This window comes from Balaenoptera ricei, chromosome 5 (genome assembly GCF_028023285.1).
Source record: "Balaenoptera ricei isolate mBalRic1 chromosome 5, mBalRic1.hap2, whole genome shotgun sequence".
NCBI lineage: Eukaryota > Metazoa > Chordata > Mammalia > Artiodactyla > Balaenopteridae > Balaenoptera > Balaenoptera ricei.
Window position 1 is genome coordinate 29,579,776 of NC_082643.1, and position 25,427 is coordinate 29,605,202.

Below are 25,427 nucleotides of genomic sequence, written 5' to 3' on the forward strand. Positions count from 1 at the left end.
CTTTTCACACTTACTCTTAGAGTAAATCATTAGACATTTTCAATGATTTTAGCCCTTCCTTTTTTGTTGTCCAGTCTAGAAAGTGACCAAAGAATACTTAATCCACCAGTCACTTGTAATTCACAAATGAAGTAGCCGTTGTGTTGGATTTAAGCTTTTCCTTAACATTTTTAAAGACTTGCCAAATCATCTCTTGCTCGTAGAACTTATTTGACGATGGCCTCTCGCCAACACAGGGAAAAAGATGGTGCCAACTACAGACTGGCACTTGCCATCTACCTCTACAAGGATTAAATCATGAGCCGCTTCAGCTGCTGACTTTCAACACCCCCTGGAAGGAGTTCAGGGTGGAGATCAGGAATGAGGCACTCTGTGCTCTGGGAGAAACTGGTAGAACAGGTCTTTAGATAGTTAGATATTTTCAGGAGAAGATTTTATGAGCCCAACTCTTGCAATCTCCTTGTACATAGAAAAGCACTAAAACCCTTCCTGGTGAGGTCTGCTCCTCGTGACTCGCAGTAACCTTCACGAGACTGGCAGAAACCTGCAAAAAATATGTGCTTGATTGCATGTATTCCCCCTTCACCAAAATCACATCTTTACTGACCTTCCCCCCTGCCTCTCTGGAGCAGTTTCTCAGAGCTATCTGGGATACTGTCTCCCGGGCTATTGTCCTCATTTTTTCCCCAATAAAACTTAACTCACAACTCTCATGTTGTGCTTTTTTTTTTTTTCAGTTGACAAAAGTGAGTTTAGGGAGCATTATCCGTGGAAGGTGGGGTTTCCTTTCTACCTAAACACATAAAATAGAGAAAAATGGTTGAGGAAACTACAGTATAACCCTTTGCCTCTGTGAGGCTTCAGGTTCCAAATTAACACTTCCAGGCAGGGACATTTGCATTTTCTGAAAGGTCTTACAATCAAAGACCTAAATGAAACCCTCAAACACCGCTGCATTCAGGAGTGGGGTTTGATCAGCTGTCTGTGAAGCAAACTAGTGATTCTCAGTTTGGCTTCTAGGTTCATCTCCGAAGTTTATTCTTACTTGGTAGTTTGTGAAGAGGAACTTAGATTTCAGATACTATCATTTCTCTCTGCAGAAGTGACCATTAAGATCAATGCTGGGTTATTCAGGGCATCCCATTAGTGAAAAAAAAGTGGCACAGCTGTATTTGGCAGTCAGCTACCCTGTGTATTCATAAAGACTCAGAGAACTCAGCTTCTCAAAGCTGACAAATCAAAAACTTTTCATAGGACGGAATTAACTCCTCTTTCATTCATAAAAGGCTAAAATATCAATATCTCTATATTCATCCCACTGACAAATGAATAGAAATGCCACAATGCTTCCTCTCTTGCTTTCGACACAATGCTGTGGACTGTACTTTATCACTTTCCAAGGTAAGCTGTGAAATGATTTTATGGATGTGTTTATCTGTAATTCAGTAAGTCTAGGCCCTATGACTGGTGACATTCTGTGGATTAATTCAAATGAAAATAACCAGACTCAACAAGCCCAGGAAAGGCTTGGATATGAGAAAAACTATCCAATTACCATGAGCAAAAAAGAAAACCTCCAGGGAAGTGGCTGAAGCCCAGACATCCCACTGTACCTCTGTTTGCTGTGTTCTGTGTAGTGTGTCTCAACACCAGCCTTGCTTGCTGGGGCCTGCTCTGTGGCTTTCTCGGCAGAGGAGGAAATCTAGGTGAGATTAGTCAATGATTGCAAATACCTAGAAATAAAACTAAGTCAGGGAACAGGCTCTGTAGTTCCTAGTGGCAAAGAATTGGTTCCGGCAATGTTATAAGTCAAGGAATTTGGGGCACTCAACTATCTAGTGAAGCGAAGTGATGTTTTAAGTTATCAGCAAAATTCTCAAGGGCAAGTTCTGTCGTTTCTCCACCTCCGCCCTTAGAAAATTTAGACCATGTTACAAAAGTTAACAACTTCCCACCAATAGTGGTGTGCCTTGTGCCAAGGGGGGAGTCCCAGTTCAAAAGGAGACCAAACCTTCACTCATCATCAGATCCAATGAGCATTTAAGGGGATCCCTTACTTTATAATCCTTCTGTTGAAGGAGAGGTGGGGGAAAGACTCTTGGCCTTTTGAGGATTTCTCGGAGTTTGGTTTGGGGCTGGGATGCTTTTTTCCCTAGCTGCGCTACAGGCAGTCTGTACTCACAGATGTTGGTTGTTGGTTCCTTTTGAAGTCACAATCACAAGCTCACATAAAATGGGCCTAAGCCACTTTGTGCCACTGAACATAGTCACGCACTGGAGTGTTTTGGACTTGTCCAGGATGGGTGGGATAATTTAGCACAGACAGGCAGTAGTGACTTATGAACCAGAGACACTAACCTACGCAGAAACGTAGTGCTCTCAGACTCCACCGGTTTGAAATCAATGACAGGCTTTAGAAAACAAACAAACAGTAAGTACCCAATATCCCCAAGGCCATCATGGAGGGCTGATTTAATCACTCCGAGCTGGCTTCCTTTGGGGGGACTTTTACTTCTTTACCTACAGCCAAGAAGTAAATAGGATTGAAATCTCTAGCTGTCACTACTTGGGCCTCCTAACGTCTTCCTAAATCAGCCTTGTTTGGTAAATGAAATCACAGCTGAAAGGGGACAGGCCGTCGCAGTGGGCATCACTGCATGGGGAGGTGGTCAAGTTGCCTTCGCCCTTCTGCTCCCAGCCCTTTATTGCTGGCCTGCTGCCAGAGGCCAGCACTTGCCTGGACACCAGTGACCCTATATAGAAAGCCCAGCACAGTAAAGTCAGCTACACTGAATCTAATTCGTGTATGTAATAAAAAACAGTTTTGCAATAAGGATAATTTTTTAGAAGCAGAAAAAGTATATCTTTCCCATTTAGTTGAAATTCTGCATTAAAATCCTGGACATTAGGTCAGGGTCCCAAGCTCAATTTATATAAAGTCTGGTCATTTCTCTTTGGTCCAGAGCCGTAAACTATACCTCCATTCTGTAAATACTCTGCCAATGTGCCATTTTATAGGCATGTTTTATCAATCAGAAGAGTGGGTTGCTGACAAACAAGAATGAATCAGCACACAATCAGCTCTATATGAAGTATGAGTTTTAAAGCATGTTTTATGGGCAAAGAAATTTTTAGTTATGTGGCAGATTGTATTTCCCTTTTTTTAAATTTACTTTTTTTTAATATCTTTATTGGAGTATAATTGCTTTACAAGGGTGTGTTAGTTTCTTCTGTATAAAAAAGTGAATCAGCTATATGTATACATATGTCCCCATATCCCCTCCCTCTTGAACTTCCCTCCCACCCTCCTTATCCCACCCCTCTAGGTCTTCGTCACAAAGCACTGAGCTGATCTCCCTGTGCTATGCAGCAGCTTTACACTAGCCAACCATTTTACATTTGCTGGTGTATATATGTCAATGCTACCCTCTCACTTCCTTCCAGCTTCCCCTTCCCCACCGTGTCCTGCGTCTTTATTCCTGCCCTGCCACTAAGTTCATGAGTACCGTTTTTTAAGATTCCATACATGTGCGTTAGCATATGGTATTTGTTTTTCTCTTTCTGACTTACTTCACTCTGTATGACAGACTCTAGGTCCATCCACCTCACTACAAATAACTCAAAGAGGGCAGCAACAAGATTTCCCATCCCATGTGTTCTGGAGATATGACTTTGACATACCTCCCACTGAGGGGAGGAGTCTCCCTTAAAAGTGGAGGTGCTTTGTGACTTTTGACCAATAGACTATGGCAGAACTGACGCTGTGACTTCTGAGGCTGGTTCATAAAAGCCTTCAGCCTTGTTTGCTGGAACACTCACTCAAAAGGTCTTTAACCACCTTGTAAGTTGTCTGCCATTCTGGGAGGAAGCACAATTAGCTCATGCTCAGGGACCATTATAGAGTGGACTCACGACCACATGAACGGAGAAAGAGAGAGAGAGATGCCTAGCTAATCCCCAGCTGCATAAGCCCACTGTAGTTCTAGCTCTAGCTACCATCTGACTGCAAACTTGAGGGAGACCCTGAGCCAGGAACACCCAGGTTTGTCCCAAATTCTCACCCACAGAGACTGTGGGAGATAAAATGATTATGATTTACATAACTAGGTTTTGGGGTGATTTGTTATAAAACAATAGATAACAGAAAAGAACTTAGCTATTTAGCCCATGACTACTGCAGTGCACAGATTAGTATCTGCAATTTGAAAGAAATCTACTGGGCATATACCCTGAGATAACCATAGTTCAAAAAGAGACATGTACCATGATGTTCATTGCAGCACTATTTACAATAGGCAGGACATGGAAGCAACCTAAGTGTCCATCAACAGATGAATGGATAAAGGAGATGTGGCACATATATACAATGGAATATTACTCAGCCATTAAAAGAAACAAAATTGAGTTATTTGTAGTGAGGTGGATGGACCTAGAGTCTGTCATATGGAGTGAAGTAAGTCAGAAAGAGAAAAACAAATACCGTATGCTAACACATATATATGGAATTAAAAAAACAAAAGGTTCTGATGAACCTCGGAGCAGGACAGGGATAAAGACACAGACGTAGAGAATGGACTTGAGGACACGGGGAAGGGGAAAGGTAAGCTGGGACAAAGTGAGAGAGTGGCATGGACATATATACACTACCAAATGTAAAATAGATAGCTAGTGGGAAGCAGCCGCATAGCACAGGGAGATCAGCTGGGTGCTTTGTGACCACCTAGAGGGGTGGGATAGAGAGGGTGGGAGGGAGACACAAGAGGGAGGGGATATGGGGATATATGTATATGCATAGCTGATTCACTCTGTTATACAGCAGAAACTAACACACCACTGTAAAGCAATTATACTCCAATAAAGGTGTAAAAAAAGATAATAAAAAAATAAAAGAAATCAAGGTAGTTAAAGATCATGGACTCTGCCTGGGTTCAAATCTCAGATCCACAACTGTGTGATATTGGGCAAATTATTTTTCTGAGCCTCAGTCAACTCATTTACAAATCGGGGATGAAAGCTGTAGTAACTTCACAGGGTCTGTGTGAGGATTAAATTAATTCATACTCATAAAATGCATAGGAGAGTGCCTGGCAAAGAGTAAGTGTTAGTAGGAGAAGTCCAGGTTATATAGGGGCCTGAAGCATATACAATTTGGTTTCTCTTAATCCCAAATACACAAAATTACAAATACTAGACATACTCAGGGTTAGGCATGTTCCAGGAGCTAGGGACATAGTAGTAACCAGGAAATCTCGCTGTCTTCCAGGAGCTTATACACAACAAGGGAAGGCAGGAAAATAAACAGAAATTTACAAGTGAGTCAGATTATTTTGGAAAACATCTATCTTTGGGCACTCTCATTTATTTTTTGAGGAGTATAAATTGGCCTTCCTGGAGACACATCTGGCAACAACTGAAGAAAAATATCCTTTAAAACACGCAAATCTTTGGAAATACTGATTCTACATTGGGGGATTTATCTAAGGAAATAGATAAGCATTCAAAAAAAACCCAAAAAACCTCACACACATATTTAAATATATGTTGTTATTGTAGCAAAGAATTTAAAATACAAAGTTGTTTAATAATGACAGGATTAACTAAATTGTGGCGTGAGTATTATGCTGTTATTAAAATGATTTTATATTCACTGACATGTAAAGAGCTTCACTAAGTCTAATTAAATGAGAAAAAAGTTATACAAGAGTGAGTATCATCCGGAGTAAGAGAGAGCAAGAGACACAGACAATGGCAGTGGCCCAGGGGAGCTCTGTACTCACACACTGGTTTGCTCGGAAGTGGTGAAATAACAGGCAAATTTTGAGTTTTCTCTTTTTCATCTGTATTTATCTACAGAAAACATGTCATATTTGTGTTTTTTAAAAAGTAGATAAATTTTTTTAAAAGAATGACTACATTTCACTAAGTGCTTTTTCTTGAAGAGCAACAAACGCATCTCATTAAATATTCGTATTTGCCCTCACTTCTTGGTCCACCTTAAATAAAAACACATATTTGATAAAGCATTAGTGTTTGCAGACTTGGAATCACCTTCTGGCTTGGATGGAGATGTATTGGAACAGGAGGTGAAGTGCAAGTTTGTTAGCCAGGACCGGACATGAGCTAAGAAGACACACGCCCTTCCTGGAAGACCTTCTGTGCTTCCACATCCAGAGTCACTAATGGAGCGTATCTACAATCTGAAGTGTGATATAAAATGCTAACAGTATTGATAGAGAATAACGCATCATCTCTGTGGTTTAATTGGATCGATTTCCTTGAAAGTAATCAGGCACGTTCATCTCGATCATCTTCGCGGCTCTCACCATCGTGACAGCTGCCACTATTCTAACTGGGGGGCAGAAGCCTTTCATTTTTCGGGGATGGCATAAGAGGCTTAAATCTTTGGGCTTATAAATATTGAAAGTGTTCGAGTTAAATAAATTATATGCCATGCCACCTTCATGTCCTTCCTCTCCACCCCCTCTTTTTTTTTTTTTTTTTTTTTTTGCAAACAGGTGCTGTTTTATTCCTTGGTTTGAATGAGACGGACAGAGTCTACTGTGGTCCACTCTTAGCCCTATACAACAGGAGCGCTAGCCAGTCAGGCTGCTCTGTGTCTTTGGGCAAGTGGGCACGTCTCCTGCTTGTCTGGGAAAGCATTGCACCTATAAATACCTGCACTCTGTCCCCACGCCTGGCACTGATGCCAACGCTTCCTGAGAGATTTATGACTCTAAGTTATTAAAGAACTCCACCTTACAAATGCACACGAGCAAAATCACATATTGGATCTGCTATTATCACTTTATCAAAAATGAGTTTATAAGGTCTTTGCTATGACAACGTTTAGCTGAAAAACTGGGGAAGAGACCGAAAGCACAGGAATTACCTTGGGGAACATTTAGAGGGTAGAAGTGCAAACTCAGAGCCAAGACTCTGTTCCTGGGGACACTTGAGAGAAACAGCCCGATAAGAATTCCAGTGTTGTCAGGGGATGGCCTAGGACACCAGAAGGAGGAGCATCTTGGCAAGGAGACTTTGGGAAGACGTCAAAGACAACAACTTTCTTCAGACAGCTCTTCCCTTGGCTTCCACTATTCACATGGGAGTCTGAGGGTGCCGTCTCAGAGGCTTATTTCCCCAGCTGAGAGGCAAGGCTTAACCCTTCCTCACGCCCTTCTCTACAGAAACCTTGCTTCTATTGTGTCTTCCAGTGGACGATCTTGTTCTGTGGCACCATATCTGACTTGCCAGGTCCCTCTCAGACTGAGGCATGGTGAGCTATGGTGGCCTACCTAACCATTGCCACCTTTTTAACCATCCTTGCAAATCCCTGTCAGATGCAAATACTCAGCTTTAGTACTGGGATAAGTCTTGCAAATGGTCAAAGGCGAAAATTAATCCCTGCCCGAGTTTTGTCCAGCAGCTGTTTCCAGGCAAAAAGTTTCACTCTTTCTAATATGGCACTTGGTGCAGGTTTGTGTGAAATTCACAGCCTCACACTTTGTCAATCAATACCTCTAAGTTAGGTGAGCACTCTTGGGCCAATGACAAGTTGCCAGAGGTTTAGGAATGAAGGAACTTCAATGATGGAAAGAGACCGTGCACAGAGCTTAGCCAAGGCTTCCTTTACTCCAGCTAGTGGGGACTAATAAAATATTATTGTTTAAAACACATGCATACACTCTAAGAATACAAAAGTCATCTACCTTTGTATTTTGAAAGAACAATCAATTTTCTCTGTAATAGATTTCCTCCAGAATCTTTTTTTCTCTTGATTTTTGAATTTTTAGGAGTGTACTATTGAATTTTGCTCACAGTAAGTTATTCTTGAAAAGCCTCTTTAAGTTATTTGGGGTGGGGCAGTTTGCATCCGTAAGACTCTAGTTTTCCTTCACATGTAATTAGGAAGTAACTTATGTGCTGGAGGAGGCACTGGTGTGGTCTTTGTCCAGTTAGGAAAGTGAAAAGTAAGCTTCGTTGAAGGTTCTGCGATCTTTGCTGCCCCTGAAGAGGAATGGATGCAAAAAGTCAGATTCGAAAGCCATTACCCATTTCAAGTACTTAGTCATTTATGAAGAAATGTTTATTAACTCATTGTGTGATTTGGGGATGGAAGAATAAGGCTCAAGAAGTGTTGAAATTCTGATTCCTATAGAGTTCACATCAAGGAACTTCATATTCTCTCATATTTTATTTAATATTTATTCAAGCTGTGGTTCTCTGAGGGTCTTACTCTGGGACCAACTGAGGATGCGCCCACGTAGTCGCATTTATTCATCCATGTATATTTACGAGTACCTTTTCTTTGCCAGGCACTGAACAAAGACATAAAACTTTAAAAGGGAACAGGTTGTCATTTGGATATAATGTTAGGATGGATCCTAATCTAGCAAATGCCTACATTAATTTTTCAGTATCTCCCCCACCAGGTGTGAGAAGAGTATATCCAGCAATTGTAATATACATCCTGGCTCTTGACTAAATTGGAAGCTGTGAATGTCCTCAACATGTATTGTGTCCTCTGCAACCTATTTGTCTCAATTCTTCAGCGTAAATCCGAAGGCCTTGTTTCTCCTTCTAAAAAAGCAGAAAGGGACTTCCCTGGTGGCGTAGTGGTTAAGAATCCGCCTGCCAATCCAGGGGATACCGGTTCGAACCCTGGTCTGGGAAGATCCCACACGCCGCGGAGCACCTAAGTCCGTGCGCCACAACTACTGGGCCTGCGCTCTAGAGCCCGCGAGCCACAACTACTGAGCCTGCATACCACAACTACTCAAGCTCGCGTGCCTAGAGCCCGTGCTCTGCAACAGGGAAACTACTGCAACGAGAAGCCCGTGCACCGCAAGGAATAGTAGCCCCCGCTCGCCGCAACTAGAGAAAGCCCTCGTGCAGCAATAAAGACCCAACACAGCCAAAAATAATAATAAATAAATAAATAAAAAGGCAGAAAGGATTCTCCTCAGCTGAGTCTGTAGAAGACCCTCAGGGAAAGAGGGTATTATTCTTTTCTCTAGTTACAATTTATAAAATGGCTGTCAGTTCCCCAAATTCTTTTTTGGGAATGTTATGAAATGAGGACAGTGTGGTGTTTTTGAGGCAGCTGCTCACCTTCTACCTATGGGTGACCTTCTAGAAATGTGTCCAGACGTTGGTGCAGGTCTTGTTACACCAGAAAGAACTACACAGTCTGCTCCTCAAGAGTTTTAGGTAGCCACAGATGTGTTTTTTATTGCAGTAACTTCAGTGAGAGAAAAAGGCAACTTTTTCTCTTTTGTTTTAAGAAAAACAAAATTGGAAGGAAAGAGCTTATGCTACCATATTGGTAATTTCCAGCTGTATTATGTTCACTAATCCAGAACTGGGAAAAAACAGCTTCTAATGCTAAAAGTTACAGAGAGGTAGCATCTGGTCTTAAATTTTTGCTTTCTCCCTGTATTGAAGGCCTGAGATTCTGAAGTTGTTCTTGAACTTGACCCTGTTAATTTATAATATGCTGTATTTTAACTACACCACAGTGCTGGTGAAAGAAGCCTTTACACCAAAAAAGCATATGGATTTGATAACCCACCCTGGGAAATCAAGGACACCTGTTTTGTTTTGTTTTTTTTTTGCTGTAAACATTTTTTGAAAGTCTAAACATAAAGCACTTGTCCAATTCATTAATATTTTGGAATGAATTTAGTTATGTGCCATAATAGAAATGGATTGTGGTGTTTTTTTGTAGTTGAAAAGATCAAAATTTTCACATTATCAGTTAAAATCACGTTAGTAAGAAACATTTTGAAAATTGAATTTATCTTAAATAAATGTGGTGTCAAGTATTCAAGCAGAGAAAATCCCTCAGAGATGTAGATGTGCATTTTTAAGAGTGAAAAGAACCGCATACCTTGGAAATCATCTGCTGATATCTAAACTATTCCTGAATTTTTATAGACTGTAATTTGTTTATTTCAAATGGCTGTACAGTTTTAATTAGTTCCACTGTGGTAGAATTAGTTCATTGAAGTAGATTCACTCCACTGCAAGATGAACAGCAGCCTTATGGACCACAGATTTCCAACATAAACTATAATTCATAAAAGGCCAATACAACTCTTTTCTTTGTGGCTGGGTAACCATTTATGTCTGAGGTGAAGATGTTAATATGGAGATTTTGTGAGCTAGGAAAGAAGACGAACGCTAACATTCTAATTTATGACCTTTCATATAAGGCCAAATGTAAAGGCAACTTCAATTGTTTTATATCTCAGGGCCAGCACACAGCAGATGTATGAAATTTGGAGTGTTAGACATAAACTTTTATTACTAAATTATAAATAATTTCTCCCACTTATACTGTTCACCTTTCAAGTTCATCTTGATTAAAATACAAGAGCAGCGTCACACCAATTTCACTGAATTTTACAGTTGAGAGCGGTTTTCTAGAGTTCAGAGTGGCGCATAAAGCATCACTGCATTTGGAAGACTTTCCTCATAGGAGTTCAGACCCTGAGCCCATCTCTTCTGAAATTCAAGTTATACCAAAATGATGGTCGATGACGTCTGAACATTTATTTAAACATCTCAAATGTTATATCTGAAACCCAGTGCCCATGATGTAGAATATATCACATCTTTTGGGAAAAATAAAAGGCACACCACTGTTTTTTCTGAGAAATTTGGCCCACAGTCAATAAGCATATATTACTTCTCAGAAGATATTCGACAACAAGAGTATCTTTTTCCTTGTTGTCTTTAACAAAAAATTTTCACATTCCATGATAAAAGGTAGATAACAGTGGTCCAAATACCCAAATCTAGGATGTGACAGGTGTTTTTATTGTCCAGTCTGAAGCTCCAAGTGCAAGCCAGCACTTCATAGAGTTAATGCATCGCTGGAACAAGATAGCCAAAGTTACTAGAAGCATAACACTAATTTAGATATTAAAATCTGCTTTGGAGACTGTTGACCAATCCAGTTTCATGTTTGCATTTCTCATCATCAGTGTCATGAACATAACACAATCACCCACATGTCCACAGGGCTGTTGGGTGTTTCATAAAATAAGCTAGACGTGATATTGTTACCCAACTGGGTTTGTTTGCCTGAGGCTCAGCAAGCCAAATGCTCAGATGCTGAGGTTTGCAGCAGAGAAAAGTTTATTCACAAGGCAGCCAAGTGAGGAGAAGGGACAGTAAATCTTAAAACCGCCTCCTTCAAAGGCGAGGGGCTCAGGATATTTATGGGATAAAGGTGAGGCATAGGAAGCGTGGAGAGAGGTGACTGGAGATAAGAACAAGGTGAGGTGATCATCATTCTGCGCAAGCGCAACTATGCTACAGGCTTTTACATGGGACACATGTTCAGAGAATGGCGGTGCCAGCATGTTTTGAGGGTGGAGTTTTGGATCCTCTGATGTCAACAGGTCACCTATTGGACAGCTTAATGGGAAGGTCAGTGGTCCTAACCAGTCTTAACCTACCTGAGCTTGAACTGGAGACACAGGTGACTCCAAGTTCCTAAAAAAACAACTTGGGCAAACATCTTATTGTTTAGGCTGCATGATGCTTGGAGGACATGCAAGTTTTTGTAAAAACAAAGTGAGTTTGATCAATGAAGGCAGGTTACAGTTTATTATTTATTAATGGCTAATTGACGACTGCCCTTGATTTCAATACCTTCTCTTACGCACATGAAACACTGAAGGACATAGTTTTTCAAAGACATAAGTACAAAGAACTATAGAAGTTTGGAACAAAAAAACGAAGTGGCAAAAGTTCATCTCAGTATTGTTATGTTAGCATTTGCCTATTTTAAGAATAATAAATTCAAGAGAATGAAAAGACAAGCTACAGATTGGGAGAAAATATTTGCAACAAACACATCTGATAAAGGACTGTTATCTAAAATATACAAAGAACTCTTAAAACTCAATTTTAAAAAATGAACAATTGGATTGAATAATGGACAAAAGATCTGAAAAGACACCTCACCAAAGAAGATGTACAAATGGCAAATAAGCATATGACGATATGTCATTAAGGAAATGCAAATTAAAACTGCGAAGAGATACCACTATATACCCATTAGAATGGCCCAAATCCAAAATACTGGACACACCAAACACTGAAGATGTGGAGCAATAGGAACCCTGAGTCATTGCTGGTGGGAATGCAAAATGGTACAGCCACTTTGGAAGACAGTTTGGCCATTTCTTACAGAAGTAAACACACTGTTATCATAGAGTTCAGCAATTGCGCTCCTTGGTATTTATTCAAGTGAATCGAAAACTTATGTCTATACAAAAACCCACACACAGACGTTTATAATAACTTTATTCATAACTGCTAAAACTTGGAAGCAACCAAGATATCCTTCAGTAAGTGAACGAATAAATAAACTGTGGTACATTCAGACAATGGAATGTTATCCAGAGCTAAAAAGAAATGAGTCATCAAGCCATGAAAAGACATGGAGGAACCATAAATGCATATTACTAAGTGAAAGAAGCCAATCTGAAAAGTCTACATACTGTATGATTCCAACTGAATGATATTTTGGAAAAGGCAAAACCATGAAGACAGTAAAAAAATCAGTGGTTACCAGGGGTCAGTGGGGAGAGAAGGATAAATACACAGGCGAGGCACAGATGATTTTGGAGACCCTGGAACTGCTCTGTATGATGCGATAATGGTGGATACATGTCATTATATCTTCATCAAAACCCATAGAGTGTACACCATCAAAGTGAACCCTAATATAAACTATGGACTTGGGGTGATTATGATGTGTCAGTGTAGGTTCATCAGTTCTTACAACTAAACCATGTAAGCTAAACTAAATCTTGTCATGCTATTTTTATGACTTTAAAACTCCTTAATAAATTAATGTTTGTGTTCAGGGTTTTGAAGACTTGTTCTCAGTGGACCAGTATTCCGAAAAAGTCTTGCACATGTTTTCTTTGTATAATAAAAGATGCTGGGGGAAAAAAACCCTGTAAAATATGGAAGTTTGCTTTGTGGGTTAGTAAAAGCCAATTCTAAGCTGCTGAGGGGGTTCTGGGCACAACTACATTTTGGTAAACATTTTTGGCTTGTGAACTAATTCATGGTGCCCACCCTGTTTATCTGCTTGGGCCCTTACATATCTTTGCTCCTTGGAAAAGGTTGCAGCTGCTCTGCAGATGAAACGTGTCCTTAAAATTCTTCCTTGTCCCCTGCCCACCAGTCATAATGACTCCATGAAGGCTCTTTGGTAAAGGGAAAGAGGCTATGAATATAAAATTCTGTTTTGAATAATTGAAACAATCGGTGCAGAATATAGTACAATTTGATGTCTTTTGTGAAGGCTTTTGGGGATGGGGCTTTATATCCTATTATGTTGTGGGGTTTTCGGGGGCAGCTAATTAATTTATTTAAATGACACTTTACCTAAATTTTTAAAATTTACATTATATTTTATATTGCAAGAACTTCAAATACAGCTCTTTTCAATAAATCTACAATTATGTGGTCTTTACCCAAAGGGAGCTCTTATAAAATCATATAAGGAAGTCCCTCTTTTCTACCAAATCACACCTAGTCATTCTCTGTCCCCTGTGTCAATCAAAGGTTCATTTCTTCTGCCTTTAGCTAAGAGAAGCTTACAAGAGGGTGAACTCATTTTTGTCTTAGGAAAAAAATCTGTATTTTAGATCCTGTAACACTTAAACAGGGTTAAAGATCTGTTTAAAGATATCATCGCTTTGTTTATAGCATTACAAATTTGGAATAGAAGTAAAGTATAAATTTTAAGCTGATGAGGGTATGTGTGTAGGAGAAAAAGGAATCAAGTCCTGGCATACTAGTTTTCTTCTTTTTCCTCTCCCTTGAATGGCAAGAATATTGAGAATTCATGCAAAGTTCCAAACCAAGTTCCCATAGCAGCACTTAAATAATGTCTGTACACCATTTCCAATTAGAGCTAGTTTGTAATGCAACGCACTTTATGCCTTTATAATACGAGTTACTTCAGTGATTTTAATTTTTTGTGTCGATTATCGTTGCTATGGAAACAATCTCTTGCTAAGAAAGACTTCGTTTTCACACATTTAAGCAAAATCCAAAAGTGGATTTAAAGGTCCGAGACTGTTTGTTTTATTTATTTATTTGTATTTAATTATTCAAATTCAGGGCATTTCTTGAGTATGTATAGATATTACTTTCGCAGTGAATTCCAGTTTCTTATGCCTTCAAGTTATTTTTTAACATTTCTGCCTAAAAGAAATCCTGGTTAAAATATCCCTTCCAGTGTTGCTTTTTCCTTTGCGGGAGTCAGGGAGGGAGGACTGGTGGTGCTTGCTTTCTGTTAGAAAAGAGCCCCAGCGCTTTCCACCTTGACTCCGGGCGCCAATTTCGCCTTCAGGCAAACCAGGATTCTGGGATTAGCGCGCTCTGGCGCGGTGGGCCTTTTCGGTCCTCTCGGGCTGCCGTAGTCATGGAAAGCAATGATTGGCTGAGACAGAAAAGCGCCGCCGCCTCGGCGATTTCAGTTTCGTTTTCGCCTGGCTGGTCGGCTGAAGCCGGGCTTGTGGGGTGCCCGGAGTCGGGGTGCCGATTCCGGCCGCGAGGTGAGCCACGCGGCCGCGCGCGCAGTCCGAGGCCTCAGTGTTCCGTTGCCCCGGGCAGGGTTCGTGAGCAGCATCCCCGAGCCGAGCCGAGCCGGGCCTGCAGCCCCTGGAGGGCCCGGGAGCGAGCGGGAGCGAGCGCGGACTCCGGAGCCTGCGGGTGGCGGGTCCCCACGCTCACGCTCGGTCCTCGGCGCCTGTCGTGCCCGGGAGATCTGGGACCGCCGGCGCCGGGCTTCCCAAGCTCGGTCCTGAGAACCCCACCCCAAGGGCAGCCTAGATCGCGCGGGGAGAAACGGCATCGGTCGGGCCCCACGAGGTGGCTTCCGAGGCCGCTCATGGTGGTCGAAGTACGCTGGGAAGCCCGACGTGAGCCCTGGGATTCGGCGGGAAAGCGGACCCGAACACAGGGTCAGGCTTCGCCTGGAATTGCCTTGCCTCCGCTGCATCGGGGTGGCTGCGCCTGACTCCCAGGAATTAAGGGCTGGACTAGCCCACCTTCCCGAGTTGTCAGGTTGGGGATGCCCACAGTTGCATGGTGTTAAGTCCTGTCACCACGGCTTTTGTGAGCAGGCGTGTGCGCGCGCGGTCAGCCCGTATTTTCGTTTAAGGTGTCTAGAACTGGGATGATGCAGATAATCTCGAGAGTGATTTGGTGTGTTCTTTCCCTACCCCTTATTAGTACAAGACGGTTATAGAAAAAATGGAAATACAGAAACGTTTAGTGAAGAAAATAACTTTGATGGCACCCTTCCGCCTACAGTCTCTGTTCTGGGCTAGTTTGTATTTGAGCTAAGGCTGTACCCATTTTATCACTTAACAGTGTATTTAGTTTTTCACTTTCATTTAGAAATCATTCCTAAATATAATTTCTAATTTTGTACTTTCTTTTGATTGGCTGCCTAAATCATCATTGTGTAGGTCGTATCCATTATTTAACCATTTCCCGGCTGTGGGGCATTTAGGGTGTTTGTGAATTTTTGCTTCATTTTAGTATACCAGGTAATACTTTGATAAACACTTTAAAAAAAAATATTTCAGATGATTAACTTGGACTGATTCTGAGGAGTGAAATTATTAGAATAGATGCTGTGATCTTGTGGTGTCTTTTTTAGGTCTTCATACACATGGCCAGATTGTTTGCCAAAAAAAGTTTTAGTAGTTTCCATCATTCACGTTTGTGCCTTTTTCACCAAAAGTAATTCTTTTCTAGGATATCAACTGGCAAGGTTGAGCCTCTTTGGATTTTTTTTTTTTTATATAGTAGTATGTGGCAATTCCACTTGCTTGAATTTTGTGCAGGATTCTTCAGAGGATGTTATTGTGTGTGTGTATTTGTATTATTGGAGTTACTGCATAGGCCCTGACTGAATGTTAGAGCAGGATGATCCCTCAAGCGATCGTCTGGCATAACTCCCTTATTTTGCAGGTGAGGAACCTGGGGCCTGAGAGGTGAAATGATGAGTTATCCAAGGCACACAGCTAATTAAGTAGCAGAGCTGGGATTAGAACTCAGGGTTCCCGCATCCCAAGTGAGTACTCTTTATGCTGCAACAGGTGGTCTCTCACTGAACTGTGACATACTTAGTATTAGAATTTTAAAAGATGTTTACATCACTTGGATTATTCAACAGTTTATTTTTTTATTGAAGTGTAGTTGACTTACAATATTGTGTTAGTTTCAGGTGTACAGCAAAAGTGATTCAGCTATGTATATATAATTTGTATCTATATATAATATGTATATATATATTTTTTCATATTCTACGGTTTCAGATTTGGGTCAGGTAACAGAGATTGTAATCATCTGAGTGATCTGTAGCACTGAAAAATGGGAAAAGTGACGTTTTCATGGTCAGGACTAGCAATTCATTATTTGGAATGGCAATCCCGTCAAGATTTTTTTTGACAGTTGTTTTCATATTCTTTATATGTTGGAATAAAATATCTAATAAGTTATGATTTATACTCTGTCATGTGGTTAGAACTTAGCTGTTGGTTCTCATTTGTTAACCCTTGAAGGTTTTTTAAAAACTCCTTGTTGCCTTAAGATCAGAGAACAATGGTTTTAGGGCTTATAACAGAGTTTCTCAACCTCAGCTGACATCCTTTGTTGTGGAGGACCTCCGTCCTATGCTGTGTAGAGTGTTAAGCCGAATCCCTGGCCTCTACCTACTAGATATCAGTGGCACCACTCTCCGCAGTCAAGAGAATCCAAAATGTCTTCAGACATTTCTGAATGTCCCTGAGGGTGGGGTTTAAAATCGCTGCTGGTGGAGAACCACTTGCTTATGGAAATTATTTGCGGAACTTTATACAACATAAATTACAGTGCTCCTTACCTAGAGAGTCTGACTGGGAGTTGGCTTCAGGAATCTGCATTTAACAAGCCATCTGTGTTGATTCGGGTGCAGCTGGTTCTTGGACAACACAGAAACATTTCTGTTTTCTCCATCTTTCTTTAATTTGATGGTCAGTAATAGAGATATTACTAGGTTATAGCTGTTTACATGCATGGATGATGCCGTCCCCATCACTGTGCCCGTAGCTGGGAGAGGAGGGGAAGGGACAGGGCTTTTCCTTGGCACTGCCCTTAAGTGCTGCTTCCTTAGGCCTGGGCAATGTGCTTAGGTACCAGGGTTACTAAATGAGTAACACATTTTCCTTGTCCCCGAGAAGCTTAGTACCCCGTGTGGGAGACTGGTCAGCAAACAGGAAAACTGCAGAACAGCCCGCCCAGGGCAATGACTGCGAGTGGAGAGAGGTGCTCTGGGCGCGCAGAGGGCCAACTCAGCGTGGCCCCTGGGAGAGAGGGGAGGCAGGTAGCCCCCTGTGGGTGGGGAGGAGGGATTGGTCTGAAGCCTTCGGAAGAGGGCAACGTATCCGCTGTCTCGGAAGGGAGATATACAGAGAGCTGTGTTTCTCCGTGTCTGATGCCCTCTCTGACAATGACGTGTTAGTCTACAGCTGCGTTTACTTGGGTTGTAGTGTTGGGTTTCATTGCAGTTTTTTCCTTTTCAATTTTTTTTCACCCTAAACTGTAAATACTTCAAGAGTAGGTGAAAGTTTACAGTGAACATTGCCGAGAAACAAGGATTTGCATGTCTCCTTGTATATTTCTTTCTGTTTGACCATTTTAAAATATCGTCACAGGCTAATTTACAGTACTTTGTCACTTTCGGTGTTCCCCCCCCCCCCCCCCCCAGTACTGCTACTCTCCAAATAGATCTCTCACTGTCTCTATGGCCATTCCCCAGGTTTAACACCTATTCAAAAGGGCAGCTGTACCTCTGAAAGGGCTTCGGCTTTGGGGTCAAGCCTTAGTTCTGTGCACCCCCTCTCAGGGTTGCTATGTGAATTGCTGAGGAATGTAGTGTGGCCTGGCACATAGTGGATGAATAAAATTTGGTTCTTTTTTCCTCCCCATTCTTCTAATTAAAAAAATCTCTGCAAGGCAGTAGGCAGATATTCTTGTACCAGACCTCTCAGTAGCTTCTACCAGAAAATATACTGCTTTTGACTTAATAGCCATTTATGAAAATAGGTCATTTAAAAGCCTGAGTAGGAGTCAGGGAAGGGAGAGGAGGCCTAGAGGGTGATTATGGCTTTAATTTTGAAGAGAAGTTTTATCAAGGTGACCCTGAAGCAAGAAAGCCTTTTTCCTCTTATATGTTTATGGTTCGAGAGGCTTTTTTCTTCCTTCAGAAACAGAACTCTTCCTTCTGCCTTATCCAATTTAAAAGATGAAAACTTAAACTTACGTGAGCCAAGTCGGGAAAATTGTGGTGTCGAGACCAATTGACTCATACAAAATGGATTTATGGGCGAGTCATTAAGTAACAGGGAGTACCATGGAAGCCTAATGAAGATGAATGTAAAAGATATGCTCTCCTAAAGTAATGGATAAAATGTGTTTGAAGCAACCATCCTCTTTACAAATAACTTAAAACAAAATTTTTTTTCAAGAGATTTAGCACAATGTCAATGTCCTAGAGAGTAAATGAGAAGCTTGGTACTAGTCTCTCCTTTCACATGGCTTCCAGTCTTTTGAGGGAGAAAAGACTCCTATTTAAAAAAAGTAAAGCATATAAAAGAGAGTAAATAGTGACAGGTAACCAAATGGGAAACTGACTCCAGAACTCAGTGAGAGGGCCTGTCTCCAATCTGCAAGCATGCAAGTCTCTGCTTCAGACCTTCCTAGGGTCCCCATCACTGACACAAGTGTTTCCCTTGCTTGCCAGTTCATAGGCCTCTTCTAGGCTTTTGCAAACAGATTCTAGGTCCTGCCCCAGAACTACCGAATGAGGATCTCCAAGTGATGCCGATGACTCACTTTTGGGAAACGGGCCTAGAGGCTCAGGGCTGCGCGCTCTCAACCTGACTTGCTCTGCTCCCTTGATGGTGGCCCTGCTACCTTCTGCAGCTGTTTGTCCTCCTTGCCTAGGAAGCATTTTCCCCTCACACCCAAACGCTGTCTAATGCCTTTGCTAAGATTTCTCTCCTTTCAGGCTGGTGGACTCCTTTTCCTCCATACTCAGCTCAGGTTCACCTCCCGAAATCTTTCTTTCATCTCCAAGGCCTGATCTAAGCCACTCTTCCGTATGTGCTGTTCTCTGCATCATTTTATCCAAATGCATACAGCTTTTTAAAGACTTCTCCATTTGTATGTTTCTGTCCCCTTTGGAGTGTCAACTCTGAGGGCCCAAGGCCATGTCTTATGGGTGTTACATCCCCAGCCTAAGTGCCTGACAGGCAGGTGCTGCGTAAAAATTTGAAACGTTGAATGCCTTCAGGAAGAGATTGATGTTAATTGGGGTAGACATGAGACTTCATGGCAGAGGCATGATCTTTGATGAGTTTAGAAGAAGAATATGTCCATGCCTTTTTAAAAGGTGAGGAAAGATAGTATTAGTAACATTTTAAAAATAACTAATATCATCAGTTAAGCAACTATCAGTCTAGGTTTGTATTCTTTTATCTGTCTTTAACTTTTTTCTTTTTTCTAAAAAATGGAAAATTTTATTTGAGCCGAATTTGAGGATCCTAACCCAGGAAGAGCATCTCAGAAACTTTCAGAACTGTTCTCTGTCATTAACTTTTTTTTTTTTTAACATCTTTATTGCAGTATAATTGCTTTACAATGGTGTGTTAGTTTCTGCTTTATAGCAAAGTGAATCAGCTATACATATACATATATCCCCACATTTCCTCCCTCTTGTGTCTCCCTCCCACGCTCCCTATCCCATCCCTCTAGGTGGTCACAAAGCACCGAGCTGATCTCCCTGTGCTATGTGCCTGCTTCGCACTAGTTATCTCTTTTATATTGGTAGTATATATAAGTCCATGCCACTCTCTCACTTTGTCCCAGCTTACGCTTCCCCCTCCCCGTGTCCTCAAGTCCATTCTCTACGTCTGCATCTTTATTCCTGTTCTGCCCCTAGGTTCTTCAGAACCAATTTTTCTTTTTAGATTCCATATATATGTGTTAGCGTACGGCATTTGTTTTTCTCTTTCTGACTTACTTCACTCTGTATGACAGACTCTTAAGTCCATACACCTCACTACAAATGGCTCAATTTCGTTTCTTTTTATGGCTGAGTAATATTCCATTGTATACATGTACCACATCTTCTTTATCCATTCAGCTGTTGATGGACACTTAGGTTGCTTTCATGTCCTGGCTATTGTAAATTATGCTGCAATGAACATTGTGGTACATGACTCTTTCTGAATTATGGTTTTCTCAGGGTATATGCCCAGTAGTGGGATTGCTGGGTCATATGGTAGTTCTATTTTTAGTTTTTTAAGGAACCTCCATACTGTTCTCCATAGTAGCTGTATCAATTTACATTCCCACTAGCAGTGCAAGAGGGTTCCCTTTTCTCCACACCCTCTACAGTATTTATTCTTTGTAGATTTTTTGATGATGGCCATTCTGACTGGTGTGAGGTAATTCCTCATTGTAGTTTTGATTTGCATTTCTCTAGTGATTACTGATGTTGAGCATCCTTTCATGTGTTTGTTGGCAAACTGTATATCTTCTTTGCAGAAATGTCTGTTTAGGTCTTCTGCTCATTTTTGGATGGGTTGTTTGTTTTTCTGATATTGAGCTGCATGAGCTTCTTCTATATTTTGGAGATTAATTCTTTGTCAGTTGCTTCATTTGCAAATATTTTCTCCCATTCTGAGGGTTGTCTTTTTGTCTTGTTTATGGTTTCCTCTGCTGTGGAAAAGCTTTTAAGTTTCATTAGGTCCTATTTGTTTATTTTTGCTTTTATTTTCATTTTTCTAGGAGGTGGGTCAAAAGGATCTTGCTGTGATTTATGTCATAGAGTGTTCTGCCTGTATTTTCCTCTAAGAGTTTTATAGTGTCTGCCCTTATTACATTTAGGTCTTTAATCCATTTTGAGTTTATTTTTGTGTATGGTGTTAGGGAGTGTTCGAATTTCATTCTTTTACATGTAGCTGTACAGTTTTCCCAGCACCACTTATTGAAGAGGCTGTCTTTTCTCCATTGTATATTCTCGCCTCCTTTATCAAAAATAAGGTGACCATATGTGTGTGGGTTTACCTCTGGGCTTTCTATCCTGTTCCATTGATTTATATTTCTGTTTTTGTGCCAGTACCATACTGTCTTGATTACTGTAGCTTTGTAGTATAGTCTGAAGTCAGGGAGCCTGATTCCACCAGCTCTGTTTTTCTTTCTCAAGATTGCTTTGGCTGTTCGGGGTATTTTGTGTTTCCATACAAATTGTGAAATTTTTTGTTCTAGTTCTGTGAAAAATGCCATTGGTAGGTTGATAGGGATTGCATTGAATCTATAGATTGCTTTGGGTAGTATAGTCATTTTCACAATGTTATTTCTTCCAATCCAAGAACATGGTATAACTCTACAACTGTTTAATTTCTTTCATCAGTGTTTTATAGTTTTCTGCATACAGGTCTTTTGTCTCCTTAGGTAGGTTTATTCCTAGGTATTTTTTTCTTTTTGTTGCAGTGGTAAATGGGAGTGTTTCCTTAATTTCTCTTTCAGATATTTCATCATTAGTGTATAGGAATGCAAGAGATTTCTGTGCATTAATTTTGTATCCTGCAACTTTACCACATTCATTGATTAGCTCTAGTAGTTTTCTGGTAGAGTCTTTAGGATTCTCTTTGTACAGTGTCATGTCATCTGCAGACAGTGACAGCTTTACTTCTTTGCCGATTTGGATTCCTTTTATTTCTTTTTCTTCTCTGATTGCTGTGGCTAAAACTTCCAACACTATGTTGAATAATAGTGGTGAGAGTGGGCAACCTTGTCTTGTTCCTGATCTTAGTGGAAATGGTTTCAGTTTTTCACCATTGAGAACGATGTTGGCTGTGGGTTTGTCATATATGGCCTTTATTATGTTGAGGTAAGTTCCCTCTATACCTACTTTCTGGATGGTTTTTATCATAAATGTGTTGAATTTTGTCAAAAGATTTTTCTGCATCTATTGAGATGATCATATGATTTTCCTCCTTCAGTTTGTTAATATGGTGTATCACATTGGTTGATTTGAGTATATTAAAGAATCCTTGCATCCCTGGGATAAACCCCACTTGATCATGGTGTATGATCCTTTTACTGTGCTGTTGGATTCTGTTTGCTCGCATTTGTTGAGTATATTTGCATCTATGTTCATCAGTGATATTGGCCTGTATTTTCTTTCTTTGTGACATCTTTGTCTGGTTTTGGTATCAGGGTAATGGTGACCTTGTAGAATGATTTTGGGAGTGTTCCTCCCTCTGCTATATTTTGGAAGAGTTTGAGAAGGTTAGGTGTTAGCTCTTCTCTAAATGTTTGATAGAATTCGCCTGTGAAGACATCTGGTCCTGGGCTTTTGTTTGCTGGAAGATTTTTAATCACAGTCTCAATTTGAGTGCTTGTGATTGGTCTGTTTATATTTTCTATTTCTTCCTGGTTCAGTCTCGGAAGGTTGTGTTTTTCTAAGAATTTGTCCATTTCTTCCAGGTTGTCCATTTTATTGGCATATAATTGCTTGTAGTAATCTCTCATGGTCCTTTATATTTCTGCAGTGTCTGTTCTTACTTCTCCTTTTTCATTTCTAATTCTATTGATTTGAGTCTTTTCCCTTTTTTTCTTGATGAGTCTGGCTAATGGTTTATCAATTTTGTTTATCTTCTCAAAGAACCAGCTTTTAGTTTTATAGATCTTTGCTATTGTTTCCTTCATTTTTTTTCATTTATTTCTCATCTGATCTGTATGATTTCTTCCCTTCTGCTAATTTTCGGGGTTTTTTTCTTCTTCTTTCTCTAATTTATTTAGGTGTAATGTTAGGTTGTTTATTTGAGAAGTTTCCTGTTTCTTGAGGTAGGATTGTATTGCTATAAACTTCCCTCTTAGAACTGCTTTTGCTGCATCCCATCGGTTTTGGGTCGTTGTGTTTTCATTGTCATTTGTTTCTAGATATTTTTGATTCCCTCTCTGATTTCTTCAGTGATCTCTTGGTTATTTTGTAGTGTACTGTTTAGCCTCCATCTGTTTGTATTTTTTACGGATTTTTTCCTGTAATTGATACCTAGTCTCATAGTGTTGTGGTTGGAAAAGATACTTGATACAATTTCAGTTTTCTTAAATTTACCAAGGCTTCATTTGTGACTCAAGATATGATCTATCCTGGAGAATGTTCCATGAGCACTTGAGAAGAAAGAGTATTCTGTTGTTTTTGGATGGAATGTCCTATAAATATCAATTAAGTCCATCTTGTTTAATGTGTCATTTAAAGCTTGTGTTTCCTTATTTTCATTTTGGATGATCTGTCCATTGGTGAGAGTGGGGTGTTAAAGTCTCCTACTATGATTGCGTTCCTGTCAATTTCCCCTTTTATCGCTGTTAGCATTTGCCTTATATATTGAGGTGCTCCTATGTTGGGTGCATAAAGATTTACAATTGTTATAGCTTCTTCTTGGATTGATCCCTTGATCAGTATGAAGTGTTCTTCTTTGTCTCTTGTAATAGCCTTTATTTTAAAGTTTATTTTGTCTGATCTGAGAATTGCTCCTCCAGCTTTCTTTTGATTTCCATTTGCATGGAATATCTTTTTCCATCCTCTCACTTTCAGTCTGTATGTGTCCCTAAGTCTGAAGTGGGTCTCTTGTAGACAGCATATATATAGATTTTGTTTCTGTATCCATTCAGCCAGTCTGTGTCTTTTGGTTGGAGCATTTAATCCATTTACATTTAAGGTAGTTATCAATATGTATATTCCTATTACCATTTTCTTAATTGTTTTGGGTTTGTTATTGTAGGTCTTTTCCATCTCTTGTGTTTCCTGCCTAGAGAAGTTCCTTTAGAATTTGTTGTATGGGCTTCCCTGGTGGCACGGTGGTTGAGAATCTGCCTGCCAATGCAGGGGACACGGGTTCGAGCCCTGGTCTGGGAGGATCCCACATGCCGCAGAGCAACTAAGCCCGTGTGCCACAACTACTGAGCCTGCGCGTCTGGAGCCTGTGCTCCGCAACAAGAGAGGCCGCGATAGTGAGAGGCCCGCACACCGCGATGAAGAGTGGCCCTCACTTGCCGCAACTAGAGAAAGCCCTCACACAGAAACAAAGACCCAACACAGCCATAAATAAATAAATAAATAAATAAATTTAACAACAAAAACAACAAAGAATTTGTTGTAAAGCTGGTTTGGTGGTGCTAAATTCTCTTAGCTTTTTCTTGTCTGTAAAGGTTTTAATTTCTCTGTCGAATCTGAATGAGATCCTTGCTGGATAGAGTAATCGTGTTTGTAGTTTTTTCCTTTTCATCACTTTAAATATGTCCTGCCACTCCCTTCTGGCTTGCAGAGTTTCTGCTGAAAGATCAGCTGTTAACCTTATGGGGATTCCCTTGTATGTTATTTGTTGTTTTTCCCTTGCTGCTTTTAATATTTTTTCTTTGTATTTAATTTTTGATAGTTTGATTAATATGTGTCTTGGTGTGTTTCTCCTTGGATTTATCCTGTATGGGACTCTCTGCACTTGCTGGACTTGATTATATATTTTGTTTCCCATATTAGGGAAGTATTCAACTATAATCTCTTCAAATATTTTCTCAGGTCATTTCTTTTTCTCTTCTTCAGGGACCCCTATAATTCGAATGTTGATGTGTTTAATGTTGTCCCAGAGGTCTCTGAGACTGTCCTCAGTTCTTTTCATTCTTTTTTCTTTATTCTGCTCTGCAGTAGTTATTTCCACTTATTTATACTCCAGGTCACTTAACCATTCTTCTGCCTCAGTTATTCTGCTATTGATTCCTTCTAGAGAATTTTTAATTTCATTTATTGTATTGTTCATCATTGTTTGTTTGCTCTTTAGTTCTTCTATGTCCTTGTTAAACGTTTCTTGTATTTTCTCTATTCTGTTTCCAAGATTTTGGATCATCTTTACTATCATTACTCTGAATTCTTTTTCAGGTAGACTGCCTATTTCCTCTTCATTTGTTTGGTCTGTTGGGTTTTTACCTTGCTCCTTCATCTGCTGTCATTAACTTTTAACTTTGGACAAGGTAGTTAATAATAGATTTTCACATCAGAATGCATCTTAGTGGGTTTTTTAGCACAAAATAAACAACTAGTTTTCTCTCCAGTTTGTAGATGAAGAAGCTGGCACAATGGGACTTAGCATCTGATGGGAAGTGAATGTAAGTCTCAGTGAATGAGTCTCTGTAGGGCCTTCAGTATGTCTCTGTAAACCTGTCCAACTACAGAACAATGCATGTTCAAGACAGAAATAAAGCACTTTGTAGATGAATGGGAAGATTTGTTTCCTTTTACTAAAGTCATTAATGGTATTGAATCTGCTACAGTA

At 40.3% G+C, this 25,427-nt stretch overlaps 1 protein-coding gene across 3 annotated transcripts in view; it reads left to right on the plus strand.

The window, feature by feature from the left end:
- The first annotated feature begins 14,504 nt into the window (after positions 1–14,504).
- The window catches only part of LSM6 (LSM6 homolog, U6 small nuclear RNA and mRNA degradation associated), a 40,676-nt gene continuing 29,753 nt past the window's right edge, over positions 14,505–25,427 (plus strand). For 2 of the 3 annotated variants that reach the window (XM_059923934.1, XM_059923932.1), the window contains exons 1-2: positions 14,505–14,591; positions 16,018–16,120. The gene's annotated coding sequence lies outside the window, so the exon portion shown is untranslated. The remainder of the gene's footprint in view (positions 14,592–16,017; positions 16,121–25,427) is intronic. The other variant, XM_059923933.1, reaches the window with a different exon arrangement.